The sequence below is a fragment of the Haliotis rubra genome, unplaced genomic scaffold, assembly GCF_003918875.1.
Source record: "Haliotis rubra isolate DU_JTF1 unplaced genomic scaffold, ASM391887v1 Scf445, whole genome shotgun sequence".
Classification (NCBI taxonomy): domain Eukaryota; kingdom Metazoa; phylum Mollusca; class Gastropoda; order Lepetellida; family Haliotidae; genus Haliotis; species Haliotis rubra.
Genome location: NW_025767130.1, coordinates 803,101 through 821,362, shown reverse-complemented (window position 1 = coordinate 821,362; position 18,262 = coordinate 803,101). Strand labels below are relative to the sequence as shown.

The following is an 18,262-nucleotide window of genomic DNA, read 5'->3' as shown; positions in this document are numbered from 1 at the left end:
CTCCAGAGATGTGAAGCTGAGAGGCTGAGCTATTGAAGCTATAAATCCAGTGAATCACACAGTATAATCCAAGGTTATTTAGTAATCCAATAAGAAATACACTGGTATGGAGTATATCCACAATGTGTAATCACTAGGTGTAGTGACTGAACTGTGTATGACATGGGGCTGTTTGGGGGACTTTATATTACCCATCCGAGTCTAAAAATAGACACACCAGATGTGCACACAATAGATCTCAATATACAATAGAGAGCAGTGACTCATCATCTAAATATAGACTATGTGAAGTCTAACAATAGATTTTGACCCTATAAAGCCCCATAGCTAAAAATAGATTTTGCCGCCATAAAGGCCCTTATACTACTTTTATGTAGAAAATATAATTTCGAAATGATAGACGCTAAGCGCTTGATTAATTCATGCGATGGTCTGATATTTAAATGTTTACGTACAGCGAGCTGGATGTTTACTTATGTACTTACAACGGGGTGGGAGTTTACCTACGGCTTAGGGATTACTTATCGAGTGATTTAACCAGTTTTATCGTTCCTATAGGAGTCTATGTTAAAATTTGTCGCCGCACGCCATCACACTATACTACTCTCAGTGTTAAGCATAACCCCCATTCAAATGTGTATCGAGGGGGTGAGGGGTTCTGCAAGGTGTCTGGCCAACAGGCCAACAATTCCTTTGTGTGTGAGGCAGACTTTGTGCTTTGTGTATGAGACTGTGACCGGGTGTTTTGGAGTAAGCGAGTGTTCTGTAGCATCCAAACATTGATGTTTACTAAAGAAAAAAGAAGCAGATGTTGTTTTGCTACATGGTGGAGTTGGCTTATTTTTTCTGAATTCAAACATTCAGAAAAACAACCAGTGTCTTCACTCCGAAACGTTCAAGAATGGCAGAGAGTAAGGTAATGTACGCACAAGAAGCTAGTGAGTATAAAAGACACTCGAAAAACGTGACATTTTCATACCACCATGGCTTCCTTCCAAAATACGGATGAATTTGTAGCAGAAGACTGTGGAGGGATGTAAGTATATTGCCTCCAATGTTTGATACTTGATACATGATGCAAGTTGAATAATACAGTTCTTTTCAAGTAAAAATCTTTCAACAAAAAAATGTTTCAATCATAAAAAAAACTAGTATTACTGCAGTAACTGTATGTTATATATACTTATTTTTTTCAGGATCGGAATGGACTGGGATGACCTAATCATTAAAGAACTTGAGGAACTGGAAAAAGCTTTTAATGCAAGTTGATCAATGTTCCAAAGCTCCGATCTGGTTCTCTCCTGATAGAATGTACTCGGAGACAACAATCCTTGAATCTCCCCAAAATACAAGATTTTGTCAACATCAAGGTTGCTGTCTCAGCGCACAAAACACTTAACTCGTGTAGAGGCATTGTACCGGACAGAGCTCGATGCGTTTTGGCTTCCGACTTCAGTACATCTCGTAATATCATCTGCATTTATAATGAATTCGTCATTACTGATGTGAGTATTTCGGTATTTGTTTTACTTCTGGAAACGCGATAACATTATTACGTTATAATGTCGTCATTAATTGCAATTAATTTTGTGAAAGGATTGTATAGTTTTGTTTGACTGTTTTTTCCTGTGTTTTGTATGTTTAACAGCGTTGACCGCACCTCCTTTTCCTCTCCCTCCAGCAAGTCATCGCTCGATACAACTTGGAATTACCCGGAAGTACTTTTTTTTCATTTCTTAGGTAACTTTTATCAGAATGAAAAGTCAACAAAAGAATTTTACGAACGAAGGATCATTGGATTACAATATTTAATGAGTCGTGTTTATCTTTCCTCTTTATTTTCATTTTAATTTCATTTGTAGTTTCTGGAGCAGCTCTCCAGTACGTCCAGGAGTGAAGACACTTAAGTGGCGTCTCTCTTACGAGTACCTCTTCGCGACTTCAGAATGAATTCGTCATTTACTATGTGAGTATTTCGGTATTTGTTTTACTTCTGGAAACACGATAACATTATTACGTTATAATATTGTTATTAATTGCAGCTAATTTGGTTTGACTGTTTTTTTCCTATGTTTTTCTGTTTGTTTAACAGCGCTTTGACGGCACCTCATCTCCCACAACTATGAATTATCCTCTCCCGGGACTGTGTTCTTTTATGATATATGTCGACCGAGTACACGAAATCTCGGCCGCATTATTATAAGAGATTCACCCGAGTTAATTAACGACATAACTCGGAGGAAAACGTGGGTTTCTCGGAATCTGAACACGCTTGGCATTTACAGTGGCTTTGAGTGTGATGCCCTCAAAGCTACTCATGTTGTGTATAATGGGAAAAAAGAGTAATGCTGGATATATGTATAACGATCTGTTATGGTTTGATTGTACTGTTCAAGACAATAATAAGAGTATTGAATCTGGTGGTGAGGGTCCAGAATCGGATATGGTGATCGAGGAGATTTAAACCATAACTGAACCTCATTTGACATGATTCAACTTTTGTGAAATGTGTGGAAATGCGATTCACAAGGCACAATACACCGACGACACATGGATAAAAATAGTGATATATGGTACTTTAAAGAGTAACATTTAGTGCTACTTTGATACAGTACCTTTTGGATATATATTGCTATTTTTTTTGGTGTGATTATGCCCGATTGTGAACTTTCGAAACAGTTTCGAAATTAAAAGTATTATTTATCGACTTCTTTCAAGAAGTTAGAAATTTTAAATCTAAGACACACAACGTCATCACGTGTTGTTTGTTGAGTCATATTATAAACAACTGTCATTTCAGTTTCGATTGACTATTTGAAACACTTACCATTCAGAAATTAGACACCGGCCATGATGTGGTATTGGATACAGAACATATGAAAACAGTTGTAGAATATTTGATAAGATCCGATACCATTGTGGAGTTCCATCGGTTCAAAGAAGAATACAAAGATAACTTACACAAGGTAAGTATATTCATTATTTATGTAGAGTAGATGTTTCAGTACTCTATCTCTTTTCCTTTAATCATTCTGTGCACCTTACCTCATCAAAAAGTCTATCAGTGTCAATATCTTTTGTGTTTTTTTTTATAAATTTCATATTTATTACTATATGATATTATTACTAAGATGTGGGGAAAACTGCTGTCAACTTAGGGTTAATATATTGCAACAAGTTTCCGTCTACGTTAAAAAAATCACACTTATTACTTTAGTGAGTTACGATTTAAAGTTCCTTTGACAATATTTTATTCATATCGCACCTAAACGTCTCAACATGCCAGTTGCCCGACGCATGAATGTTCACTAAAGCACCATTTCACAGCTCTGGGAGAGATATCGCCGGGAGAGATATCGCCGGCAGAATGCGGTAGCAGATGCCCCTCATGTGCGAGTTCGAGCGACCACTGCGGCGCAGGATCGCTACATCCGGGTACATCATCTGCGTCATCGCACAGCTACAGCGACCAGGACCACTCGACAAATACCCGGATTGAGGAGGCTTTCTGCCGTCTGGAAAAGGTTGAGAGAGGCTGGTTTACGTGCCAGGAGACCTTATTTTGGCCCTGTGCTTCGACAACAACCCTGTCGACATCAAGTTCAATGGTGCACCAACGTTCAGGCATGGAACCTACCGAAATGGCGTAGAATCTCGTTCAGTGATGAATCACGATTTCTATTGGAACGACGAGATGGAAGAAAGCGGGTGTACAGACGTCGATGTGAACGTTTCGCTGTCGCTTATGATGTGGGGAGCGATCACCTGCTGTAGGAGAAGTGATTTGGTGATGAGCCAGGGCAACCTGACAGCTCAACGTTACTGTGACGAAATCCTACGCCCACACCTCCTTCTAATCATTGATCACCAGACTACACGATTTTCATATTCTCAATGACAATGTAGCCCAATTTCAGTGGACTCGTGACACTGAATTTATCCCTCAGATTGAGACTACCAACATCTTTATTGGCACTTTTACCACCTGTTATGCAAGACTAAAACTGTACAAAATATTGAACATGCTGCAACAACGTGTCTTGTACCATGACACTGACTCGGTCATCTTTGTCTTTAGGCCTGGTGATGTCAATCCACCCTTGGTGGATTATTTGGGGAACTCGCAGATGAATTGGAAGGAGACAACTTTCAAATGTTTTGTTCAGGGGACCAAAGAATTATGCCAAACAAAATCTGGGAAAGAAACATGCAAAGTCAGAGGATTCACACTGAATTCTACCAACTCACAATTGATCAATGTTGACTGTCAAAGACATGGTGCTTTGTGACAACAGAAAAAATTCCCCCAAACAAAAAACTTTAGAAGTGGTAAATCCGTCGAAAATTACCAGAGATAAATATTCAGCCAATATATACGACAGGAAATAAACTTATAGAATGGTCTACACCAAACGTGCCATTCAGCCTAATTTAGATACTTTACAATATGAGTTTTATGTCAGTTGATTAGATACATATTAAGAAGTATCCCACCATCTGCGATGTCACTACACCGATTTGACCGTTTATCATAGGCTCTACCTCACGTTCTCTGTTACGTGACAAGAACGTTCGGGAAGTCTCTGCATCACTTTGTGTGTGTGTTCAAGCATCACGTTTCCAGCTTGTTAAGCGCCTTAGGGATGAATACAGTAAGACTACCACGACTGTTCGAGTCCTATCGAATTTAACATTTCCGGACAAGGCATGGATTACATCGATCTCATGCATACGCGAATTCACGTTAAGGCTTTAATTATGAAAGTAGACGGCACCCCTCTCGTGAATGAGGAAAATACAGGACCACTCAACCTATTTCTCCAGTCTCTGTTTTCCCAAGTCGACGTATCCCTGAATGGAAAACTCATTACCACCTCCAGTAATCTGTATCCGTACAAGACCTATGTCAACGTGCTTCTCAACGAAACCAATAACGTTAAAACATCTCTCCTACAGTCTCAGCTTTACTACAAAGACAGTCCTGACAATGCTGACGTGACTAAGTAAATGGAGAACGTCGTACTCTTCAAATGATCTCTTTGGGTGAGTGCGTGAGTTTGGTTTTACGCCGCACTCAGCAATATCCCAGCTATATGGCGGCGGTTTGTAAATAATCGAGTCTGGACCAGACAATCCAGTGATCAACAGCATGAGCATCGATCTGCGCAATTCGGAACCGATGACATGTGTCAACCAAGTCAGCGAAACTGACCACCCGATCCCGTTAGTCGCCTTTTACGACAAGCATAGTCGCCTTTTATGGCAAGCACATTGGTTGCTGAAGACCTATTCTACCCCGGATCTTCACAGGTCAGATCTCTTTGGACGAACCTCAGTAAGACTGTAGATATGGAAGGTCCTCTGTACGAAGATTTGATGGATTCTAAACGTTACTTGATCAATGGGGTGGTTATGCAGATCAGAGTGTTCCGAACATCATCAGCGTTCTGCTCATGTCGAGTGAAATAAATCCTTGTTACAAAGTGAAGAATGAGAACGTGTAAGATTCGACCTAACCCGTCGAAGATCACGAGCCACGTTAAAGTATAACAAGACGATTTGGCCAAGTACCCATTTACCAAGAGTGACATCAAGGCTGTCTCTTTTTTACCTAAGCTACGTGCGTGGGATGTCTTTGTCTGATGTTAGAAATGGAGGGAAGCTAATTTTCATTGTTTAAACAAGACAAATGTGTTAAATTTCGGTGATGGGTTCTTCTGTATTCTGATGGGATCATACAGAGGACAATTTTTGTGAGTATAACCTGCCGTTCATGATTGTAATGCCATACCACTCAATGGACAAAACATGTTTACATTGACATGTTTAATATCACCACACACCGGGGTATGTATTAACTGATGATTATGATATTAATCCTATCTTCAGAGTCGAAATCTATATTTATATTAGCCCAACATATTACTAGATGATGTAGGCCTTGGTTGGAATACGAGATTATGAACTATATTTATATAAGCAAAACAAAGTGACTCAGTGATTTTACCATAATTCATGACATACTATACTAGGCACATATGGAAACTGTGCATACAAAAGTTGAACACCATTTGCCCACCCTTGGGCTTCCTTATTTTACTTATTTACAAAAAAAATGAAAACGATCTATAAAATATTTTTTTCAAAAGTATTGAGATTTACACCAGATAGTACTAACTTCAGATAGTACTAACTTCAGATAGTATTAACTTAAATGGGTTACTTGTCCCAACCCATCAAAACATCAAGATTGGCTGAGATAAATGCTGTTGGATCTACACCTATTTTCAACATTGGATATACCTCATGTGTGGATCTAGCTGTCCATGGAACATGGAAATATGTGCGAAGTTTGTGGAGGGATTTCCTATTGGTGGCATGAGGTAAGTTGCTTCAAATTCCTATTCTGATGCTAGTAAACTGGAACATATCGGCATTATTCCAGCCATATAGTGGCGAGAACAAGTCTGCATTAATAAACATTGTAAGTACAAATTCCTCTTTATGGGAAGGGGAGAGTTGGTTTTATAGACCTCGACACAGATGATATGTCAGTTAAGATTGATGCGGCGATTCCCCCACTTTAGTGTAAACACAATTAATGAGAGGGTGGAACATCGCGATGACACATCTCAAATTAACAGATCATTTATAGTAACGAGCAGAAAAAATGCGACAAAAAACTTTACTCTGTAGACTCGTTCCTACTATCAAAGTCGCATTTTTTCTGCTCGTTAGGAGACAACAGTGTTCAATGTCAGTAGAAAATGTTAACTTGCGGACAGGCGGACTTCGACGTCTGCTTTTGTATGGAATATTCTGTTACGTTTCAAATTATGAGAACAGGTTGACACAAGCGGCAATACATAACCAGCACAACGGTTTAATGGCGGATAATTTAAGTCACGACGACTCAACACACGAGCCGCGCTACTAAATGATCGCCTCCATCTTAGCCCGTGATACACAAGTAACTCCGTCCCCAGTCCACCCGATACATTACAGTCGTTAAATTATGCGAATACACACAAGTCTGTCAGTGCACGTGACGAGAATATGACTGCCTGTTAGTCGAGTACTTACAGGCGCGGGTTTGAGGCTGAGCGTCTGTAGTTAGTGAGTTGGAATGGTGGTGAACACGTCGAGAAAAACAATAAACATTTGTAGATACACCGAGACCGTCACGTTCTCGGTCCAAATTCGGGAGATATGATGAGAGGCGCCTCAACAGGTTGACACAGGCGACAATACACAACCAGCTCACTGGCTTGATGGCGGGGGTATTTAGGTCACGACGACTCAACACACGAGTCGCGCTACTAAATGATCGCCGCCATTTTACCTGGTGATATACACAGATAACTCCCTCCCCCACCACGCAGCCCAGTCCATACGATACATTACAGGCGTGTACGGTATATTACAGTCGTGTACGGCACAATACAGTCGTGTTTACACCATGTGAATACACACTGCAAGTCTAGACGATACGGGAATATACAGCATGGCTGCCTGTTTGTCCAATACTTACAGGCACGGGTGTGAGGCGGAGAGACTGTTTATAGGAAGCCGTGAACGGTAGAGAACGTGTCGGGGAAATAATGAATATTCGTGGCTGCTGCATCGATAACTGTTGAATGTAGGACCAGCCATTGTACACTCAATACGAAATGCAGCCACACAACAGTCAGCCCAACCGTCCTTCCCGCCGCTCGCCTCAGACTGGTGAGACCAGCAACTGGTGACAATGAGGGTTGCCGAGAACGTGGTATCTTTACGCTGTGTCGTTAGTTGAACAAGCACACCTGGTCCAGCTAGATGATCACGTGATGTCCAATGATCCGTAATACGTGATACGTGATACATTGTATGCCCTATGTAGCTCAGACTCGCACTGCCTACTCCACCCTGTAATCTCCCTTTTGGGTCGATTCATTATGCCAGGTAAATGCTGTGTGTTGTTTTAACTAATTGTTGGAATACTGGGCTGTAGGGGTAATGGGATGAAGGGGTTTTGGGCGACTTCAGGTTGACTGACGATTTGGCAATGTTTGGGTTTGTAAATTGTCTTGTCGGTTAGGGGCCGGGAAAACGACATTTCGAATTATATGGGCCTTTACTAGCCATAATCTGGGGTCAGAGATTTTTAATTCGCTTTCCCGGCACTGAGTACGACCAACAGAGACAAAAGAACTTGAATGATCTGATTTTTTTAACCGTGCCGAAGTTAATATAAATAAATACTATTAATTCAGCATATATTGGAACTGATATATTTGATATATGACAATTTCTTTATTTCGCTGCAAATCATGTTCACTGGGTTATTAGAAGACTGATTTCGTACATCAAATGAATAAAATAATTCCTTTACATTTTATGTTCCTTTACATTTGATAAAATGGCCATATATTTCTTTGTGTAGATCGATGAATGTTGCAGAGATGACAAATGAAAAGAAGCAAACAGACATTTATAAATACTGAATCCTAAACCCAACACGGAACATACGCAACACACACACCTTACTTTCATAACATACGCAGCACACACAACTTACATTCATAACATACGCAGCACACACACAGCTTACATTCATAACATACGCAGCACACACAACTTACATTCATAACATACGCAGCACACACAACCTACATTCATAACATACGCAGCACACACAACTTACATTCATAACATACGCAGCACACACAACTTACATTCATAACATACGCAGCACACACAACTTACATTCATAACATACGCAGCACACACAACTTACATTCATAACATTACATTACGCAGCACACACAACTTCCATTCATAACATACGCAGCACACACAACTTACATTCATAACATACGCAGGACACACAACTTACATTCATAACATACGCAGCACACACAACTTACATTCATAACATACGCAGCACACACAACTTACATTCATAACATACGCAGCACACACAACTTCCATTCATAACATACGCAGTACACACAACTTCCATTCATAACATACGCAGCACACACAACCTACATTCATAACATACGCAGCACACACAACTTACATTCATAACATACGCAGCACACACAACTTACATTCATAACATACGCAGCACACACAACTTACATTCATAACATACGCAGCACACACAACTTACATTCATAACATACGCAGCACACACAACTTACATTCATAACATACGCAGCACACACACCTTACATTCATAACATACGCAGCACACACAACTTACATTCATAACATACGCAGCACACACAACTTACATTCATAACATACGCAGCACACACAACTTACATTCATAACATGCGCAGCACACACAACTTACATTCATAACATACGCAGCACACACAACCTACATTCACATCATATGCAAACCATACACAACACAACATTCAAACTATTTGTTTTCAATATCTTTACTTTAATTCTCACATGTTTTATTAACATACCAGACATATGGACGCTCAACTCGTTTTCTTGGCAACTATCGTGATCACACTTTCCCGGCAATACCCGACATATCAATGGAATTTGCTGATTCCATGTCACATTCGGTTGGATTTTAATTCTAATGTTTTTCAGTGCTAACATAAACGTGTGTGTGCGTGCGTGTTGAATATATTACTGTATTGAAAATTAAACGTTTTAACGTTGTGTCACAGGTTATACTGATACGGCCCCTAAATGATCCTTTGTTTGGCTATTTGACATGCCTGAATGCTTCAGTAATTATGAACAAAATGTGACTGCACAAAGAGGAGACCCCACCCGACACAACCTGGTTTGACACTTTACCGGGTATACTAAAAATCGAAATGTCGCTTTCCCGGGCCGACACAGCGCCTTGTTGATGCCTGATAGTCTGTCTCACAGTCCCCGAACCACATTATTTTCCCAACAGCCTACCCCTCCCTGCAATGTAGTCTGTCTCACAGTCCCTGAACCCCATTATTTTCCCTACTGCCTAGCCCTCCCTGCAATGTAGTCTGCCTCACAGTCCCCGAACCACATTATTTTCCCTACACCATAGCAATCCCTGCAATGTAGCCTAAAGCCCTAAATGAAGACTTGCGCGAGTGAGTATGTTAAAATTCAAGTCAACATGCACTATGAATCAGGCAAAGTCAACACATATACACACGTCCATTTCAGTTATAAAGTTTAAAGGATTTTCTTAAAAGACATATTTCTACATTTCACTATTATTTTCTATTAAGGAATTCATATCACCAAATTAAAAAACAGGAACTTTGTCATGCACTTACATAACGTTTACGGATTGCTTGGTTTTTTTCAGATTAGACTATCTCATTTAGACTTTATGCTTAAAATTAGAGTTTGGGCTTAAAATGTGTGTGAGTGGTGAGTGAGTGAGTGAGAGAGAGGACTTGACCTCGTCACTTTATGCTTGATGTAAAGCTCAATTCAACTCAACATAGCGTTTACCACGAGGTGCTTGAATTGCTTCATGTTTTTTTGACTGCAAATAGTCTTCATTTCAAGTTTTCAGTTAGTAACAAATTTAAATTGTTCATTCCAACATGCATTATATCTATTTTGACTGTGGTATTACACTGCCATTTTCAGAGTGAGTGAGTGAAGATTTTAGGTCACATCGGCATTACTTTAGCTATAGAGCGACTGGACTATGTCTGCACACCTACACAAGTCCATTGATTTAATGGCATATTATTTTCGATAACATCAAACCTCGCACACACACCCAACCCACCACCGACACACCTCTCTACCTCCATATCTAACCCTAACCTCCACCCCCATCGACACCACCACACTACCCACATATCTAAGCCTTACCTCCACCTAATCGACACACCACCCTACCTCTACCCCTATATCTAACCCTTACCTCCACCCCCACCTCACCTCTCTACCCCCATATCTAACCCTAACCTCCACCCCCATCGACATACCACCACTTTACATCTATATCTAACCCTTACGTCCACCTCCACCACTCTACCCTATAGTCTGTTTGGCTCAAAAGCGGACCGATGAATTGCAATCTAACTCGAAAACTAATAAACATAAAGTACTCAATGAAACGCTGATCATTATCAAAACATCATACACACTCTCGAGTTTTTTTGGAGAATTTTTGTCCTAAAAATAGAAAAGTTGTTTAACAATCTATCATTACAATATTGACACCGTTCACTATTTGTTACGAGGGTGGAGTGCAGAGAAAGGAACAGCCAGGTGTTCGAGAACGGAATGAGACGGCACAGCACAGGTTAATGAATAAATACCTTTGCCTGTGAACGTGCTTCTCGAACACCTGTTTGTTAGTTTTCGAGTTACATTGCAAATCATCGGTCCGCTTTTGAGCCAAACGGACTAGCTATAGCTAAGCCCACTCCCACTTTCAACGCACGGGTTTCTGAAGACCAATTCTAACTCGGATCTTCACGGGTCGGTAATGCATGTGTGACGCTTGCGTTATTTCAGCCACGAGACTATGTCAACACATCTACACAGTCCACAAAGTCACATCCAGACATCGCAATACTATGTGAGGTGAGGTGATATTTGGTTTTACGTCGTGTTTGAGAATATTTCGCTCAAATGACGACGTGCATGCGTGTGTATGTGTATGTGCGGCTGCTTGTACTAGCCCACCTTTAAGCTACAGGGACCAGCAAGTACCATATTTTAACGTGTTTTGGTATGACGCGGTAGGGGATCGAACCCGCAACCTTCCGCTCTCCGGGCGGACGCTCTAACCATACGGTATCCCGGTTTCCCCATCCCAAATAATATTTATAAATGAACATACACTAAAATTATTAACAAAACCTAACACAACAAATGGTAGAGAACTCTAACTAAATAACTAAAACACCAAACATTAATTACAATATATAGGGTGAAACCGCGTTGTTACCTCTGTTAATTTGCGGAAGAAAGAGTGAGTGAGTGAGTTTAGTTTTACGCCACACTCAGCAATATCCCAGCTATATGGCGGCGGCGGTCTGTAAATAATCGAGTCTGGACAAGACAAGCCAGTGATCAACAGCATGAGCATCGATCTACGCAATTTGGAACCGATGACATGTGTCAACCAAGTCAGCGAAACTGACCACCCGATCCCGTTAGTCGCCTTTTACAACAAGCATAGTCGCCTTTTATGGCAAACACATGGGTTGCTGAAGACCTATTCTACCCCGGATCTTCAATATGGGGAAATGGAAGGAACTCTTTCAACAAAACTTGATCAAACCCGCTTACCTTTATGAAGATGTCCTCCAACAGAGAGTCGTGACAGAAACGAAGCTGTGACCATTATTTTGTAGGACTGAAAATTACGTAGATATTCCCTTTCTAACTGACATCTCAACTTTCGTAAATCATTCTCGTGGTGAAAGTGCTTGAAAAAGAAACCACAATTCTTTGTATCCTGTATTTTGGTTTGTGATGCACGTGGAATGCATTCTCTGCCTCTGTTTCACGTGCACACGCTACGTCGCGAGCTGACATTTACAATGCACGGCACATGGCTCTTCATACTGTCGTAGGGCCCTAAACCAGTATTTTATCAGTACCATCACTTTGCAAATACAGGGTGATGGGGTTAAAATAAATATGGAGCCAAGGCAAGGGTATTTGTTCACCGGATTCTTCTGATTGCTTTAAATATGAACAAATTGACTTGTGCAAAATCACATTACTGTATAACGTTTTATAATGCTTGCATTGAAATGTTTTGCGAAAACAATTGAATTATCCAGTTATCATAAATTTGAAATAAAACAGTTCCGTCTATTCAAAGGGTAAAGTAGTGAGGTGAAATTGGATTTAACGTCGTGCTTGAGAATATTCCGCTCATATGACGACGTGCAAGCGCGTGTGTGTATGTGCGGCTGCTTGTACTAGCCCAGACTTAAGCTGGTTTTATAGTGCTAGCCCACTGAGATACATGCCGCAGTGAAGCATGGATACCCCATTCAGACACATTATCAGGCCTACGAAAGAAAACTTTCCCACTGTGCAGAAAAACGCAGAAAAGCCCACATTAATCGTGGAAATAGCAACATAAACATACTACCGCGCTACTGAAACAGTAACCTCCACTCCCATCCCCACCCCTACCGTAACACGACCGCAACCAAACCCCTCCATAACACGGCCCCTAACTCCACCCCCACCTCCGCTCCCCTCCCCAACCTTACTGCAACACGACCTCAACCTTTCCATAACACTCCACGCCCTTCCCAACCTCCTTCCCACCCCTACCGCAACCAAACCCTCCATAACACGGCCCCTAACTCCACCCCCACCCCAACCTCCACTCCCTCCCCTTCCGCAACACGACCCCAACCAAACCCCTCTATAACACGAACCCTAACCCCACCCTTATCACAACCCCATCGACACAGGACCCTACATCTACCCCCACCCCCCACCCCCACACACACACTCAAGTCTGAATTCATACATATTTTAAATACAAATTCAAAAATATATATTTCTTACATTTTTATTTACAAGTAGAAAATGTCATAGCACCAAATTCAAAAACAAGCAGCCCGTCATTCACATTACATAGCTACAATTTATGGTACAGGTCAACTTCCCTCACATAGCTAACAATGAGATGCCCGCTGACACGGGAAAACAGGTCTTTCAGATTTACCCAACCATAATGCGATTCCCTTGCAGCCTATATATCCTTGTATTTGAGAGGAACAGCTGGATGTACGCCAGGCAAGTGCCTATAAATCAGTTAATTCATTCACCTGTGCTGTGCCGTCTTCGTCGTTTCTCGCACACCTGGCTGTTCCTCTCATTGCACTCCTCCCTCGTAACAAATTGTGGACTGTGTTAAATATTTTTATGATAGTTTATTAAACAACTTTTTTTTATTTTGAGGACATAAATTCTGCAGAAAAATCACAGAGTTGGTTGATGTTTTGATTATGATCAGCGTTTCATTGAGTATTATATGTTTATTAGCTAAACTGGACTTAAACTGTGGAAGTAAACGGCATGTCATAACAATTTACAAATAATATCCAGTCCTGTCGATCATGGGTGGTCCTGCCACTTGTATATTTTGAGACATTTATTACTATGGCTGATTTAAGCTTTTCTTTTGGTGTCATACTCTTTTACACGTAAGATGTTTATCAATAGATAAGACACATTCAACACAAATAAAAAGCATAAAATATCTTGGAGATGACCCCTTGTGCCTGTCGACAGCATTTGGATTTTATGCCGGTTGAGTCGACGGTCAGTGGTCACACCTGGCTGAGCGACCTACAGTCCGGTTGATTGTTGTCGACACCTTTCGCTATTTTATACGAGGGGTGGAAGGGTGTTGTGAGGGGGGTGGTGGGGGGTGGTGTTGAGGTGAGGGGAGGGTCCACTTGCTTTTATAACAGCCATATGCACATGTGAAATTCAAATTTCACTACACACGCTTGTTGATTACATGGCTGCTCTACCAACAAGGGATCACCCCTCGTAGAAAAAAGCGGGATGAGACGACCAAATAATGATCGTCTGTTAAACAAGTTTTGTGGGTGTTCAAAATTATGAGACAAATCATCAGAGTTGGTCTGTCGATTTCAAGATGTGAATTCAAATCCACGCTCAGCGCTTTAAACTTTTATGACCCGTAACAACTAAAAGTTCATCACTGTGTCATTACAATTAACAAAAACACGTCCTCATAACTCTTCACCGTGCACAGCTGCAGACACTACTTATACAAGGGCCACCAACGGTGTCTTACCGGGAAGTAGACATTTCTTATTACAGTAAAAATCTTTTGATGTTGGGGGGGGCTGACTGTGCATGTTGTTTTAAGTGAGTGAGTGAGTGAGTTAATATTTTACGTCACATCGGCAATATTTCAGCCATATCGTGACGAGAACATTTAATATTGAAACGAAATATATCTATATCATAAAAACCTGCCGACGAAGGACAGTAAAACAACTAGAATATCACAGTTAGACATGTAAAACTAGTAATTAAATCTCTATATTTGAACTATAGGTGACAACACAATATAAAAAGAGGCTATATATCGCCAACAGCTGAAGGTAGATCACCATACTAGAGACCATGGGGACTTACAGTACATTTGCTTCCTGCATGGACCCTAGCTGGATTTACACCATCCCTTCAGCTATTAGCAATTTTAGAAAATCTAGCCACAAATTAAACGAACAGATATTCTACGATTAAAATGGTAGTAGGTTTAAATCCACTTTGAATGTATTGGGACTTACGTACCCTCTCCGGAGGACTGTTGTTTTAAGGGATTAACTTTCTGGGTTATACTAAATTCTGAACTACTTTACGAAATATGTCGTGTTTTCACTTATATGTCTGAAATCATTAAAGCTGATATGAACTCACATAGTTTTTTGGACAATCATTGACTGACATTGATTGACACTGATCCCAAAATCCCGACAAGAGATCGTAATTCCAGACAAATATGCAGTGACAGACGCTGCTGAACCTTTCGTCCTCATAACTGACGGTGATGACGATAACATCCTGGGGATGACGACCATCGCCAACCCCGAACATTTGTGTGCCGCAGACATTATGTACAGGACTTTATTTGGCACCAGCAGTTATACAGAAGGGTGGCATGGACGTCTTAAGAAGATCGGCTCATCCAAATGTGTTTGAGATGTTGTCTTCTCTGAGGTCAGAACAGGAACGGAATGAAATCCGCCCAGTCCAGTGTACTGCAACATTAACAGCAGAATAGACATTTTGAAGGATGATTTGTCTGGCAGACTTAGTGTACTTGCGTACGCAGACGCAGTTTCATAATTAATGAAACTACAGCGAAGACTGGATGTGTACTTTGTATCATGAAACAATGAGTACAAAATAAACTGATTAAAATAATTTGTGCTAAGGTGTCCATTCAATTAAATTACATTTGGATTTGTTGTCATATCATTAATAACGTAAAATATTCTCTAAAATCTGGTTTATTTTATGTATATCACTTCGTTGTACAATTTCTTTCATTTTCCATTTGCGAATTTAGTGTTACCCGCATGCTTATGCGTGCCGCCCTTATTTGTTGTTACAAACATCACAAATGTCTACTTCCCGGTAATAAACCCCACCAATATCCATATCCTGTGTTGCTATGCTAATCCTTTCATTATAGCTGGGGCGGTCGTGTAGCCAAATGATTAAACCGTCCGCTCGTCACGCCGAAACCACGGGTTCGATCCCCACATGGGTACAATATGAGAAGCCCATATCTGGTGTCCCTCGCTTTTATAGTGTTGGAATATTGCTAAAAGCGACGTAAAAATATACTCATTCACTCATTTAAAAACTCTGAAGTCTGATGACGAGTCCTACAGTTTTCCGTGGCGGATCCGAAGGAACTTTAAACGTACAACTCCTGATTGTCTCTCGCAGTCTCTGAACCGCACTATTTTCCCTACTACGTAATCCTCGATTTCAAGTACTAATTTGAAAGAAGTTTCTTAAATGAACAGACAAAATAATACCAACTTTCAAAAAAGGAAATTTGTCATACACATTTAACAATTACAATTTCTAAGTCAGAGCGAGTGGGTGAGTGAGTTACATTTTACAAAGCATCGGGATTATTTCAGCCACAGAGTGACGGGACCATGTCAGCAAATATACATAAATCATTATAAGTGTTTAAAGTAGTTTCTTAAAATGCATATTCCTACACTCCAAAATTCTTTGCAAACACTTACATAGTTACAGTTTATGCTACACACACATTTCTTTTAAGTAATTAACATTCAGGTGCACCCTGACGCGGGAAAACAGAACTTTAAAATTTATTGCCTCAAAACAAATGCGTATGACATATACAAGTATAATATTGTCAAGCCAGTGACGCATTTCTTCAAACCTTTCTTATCGGGCAATAAGAACTGGAGCCAACTTCTATCGTTGTTTATTAAAATATTTACATTGATGGATTGATTTATTGATAAGTCGAAGTAATTTTAATCGGCGTTCGGTCATCTAGGCCCATCTACACCTTGCCTATCAAAATGGTTTTTGAAGTTCCTAAAATCATATCATATTCATTAATTGATATCAGGATTTCTTTGTTCTGGAGAAAAACATAACGTTCCTAGTTGTAGGAGTATTCGCTCAAACACACATCGCTTCGCGGAATGTTAGTTTCCTGCAACAAGCAGATATGCGTTCATGGTTGTGGGAGTATTCGCCCAAACACACATCGCTTCGCGGAAAGGTATATGCTTTGGAACTAGTCATTGACCGGAAAATGTATTTCTATTTAAAGATACGCTTTTTTGTGGTTATTATAAATACATACATTCGGTGGTTTCAAGTTACATTCCCCATGGTACTTAGTAGCCTATAGCCTTTTTTATCCCCCGCAACGCGTTTTGCGGGGGGTATTAAACTGGACTCTGTCCCTGCGTGCGTGCGTGCGTGCGTCCGTCCGTGCACATTTGTCTTTTCCGGAGCAGAACTCTAAAACCGTTCAATATTTCTTCACCAAACTTGGCACATAGATAGATCTGGTGGTGTACTGGTACCTTTTGGTAGTTTTGGAATTCTGAATAGAACATTTTTGGCGTTTCCATGGCAACAAGTTTGACTTAGAATGAAATTAGTGGTAGTGCTCTTTTCCGGAGCAGAACTCTAAAACCGTTCACTATTTCTTTACCAAACTTGGCACATAGATTGGTCTGGTCGTGTACTGGTGCCTTTTGGTAGTTTTGGAATTCTGAATAAAACAGTTTTGTTGTTTCCATGGCAACAAGTTTTGACTTAGCCTGAAATTAGTGGTAGTGCTCTTTTCCGGAGCAGAACTCTCAAACCGTTCACTATTTCTTCACCAAACTTGGCACATAGATAGATCTTGTGGTGTACTGGTGCCTTTTGGTAGTTTGGGATTTCTGAATAAAATATTTTTGGCATTTCCATGACAACAAGTTTGACATAGACTGAAATTGATGATAGTGCTCCATTCTGGAGCAGAACTTTAAAAACCTTTCAATACTCTCCTTCCACTTTTCTATATACACACCTAAACATTTGACATAATCATAACTCGTAGACATAATCATGAAGAGTATTTTACCATTGCGGGGGGATATTGATAACTTTGTCTTCTTGTTTAAATTGTATTCTCTTTAAAAATACCGTTTTATGATAACATGCTAGTTTTACTTTAATACCTGTGATACACTGGTAGTTTTACTGTTCTTCGTCAACA

General features: G+C 40.3%; 1 long non-coding RNA gene across 1 annotated transcript; it reads right to left on the bottom strand.

Annotated features, from left to right (window-relative positions):
* Positions 1-378: 378 nt before the first annotated feature.
* On the bottom strand, positions 379-16,549 carry LOC124289634. Its single transcript, XR_006901723.1, has 3 exons — positions 16,539-16,549; positions 14,109-14,113; positions 379-605 (listed from the first exon to the last, which is right to left on the bottom strand). It is a non-coding gene; the product is annotated as an uncharacterized LOC124289634 (long non-coding RNA).
* Positions 16,550-18,262: the final 1,713 nt, after the last annotated feature.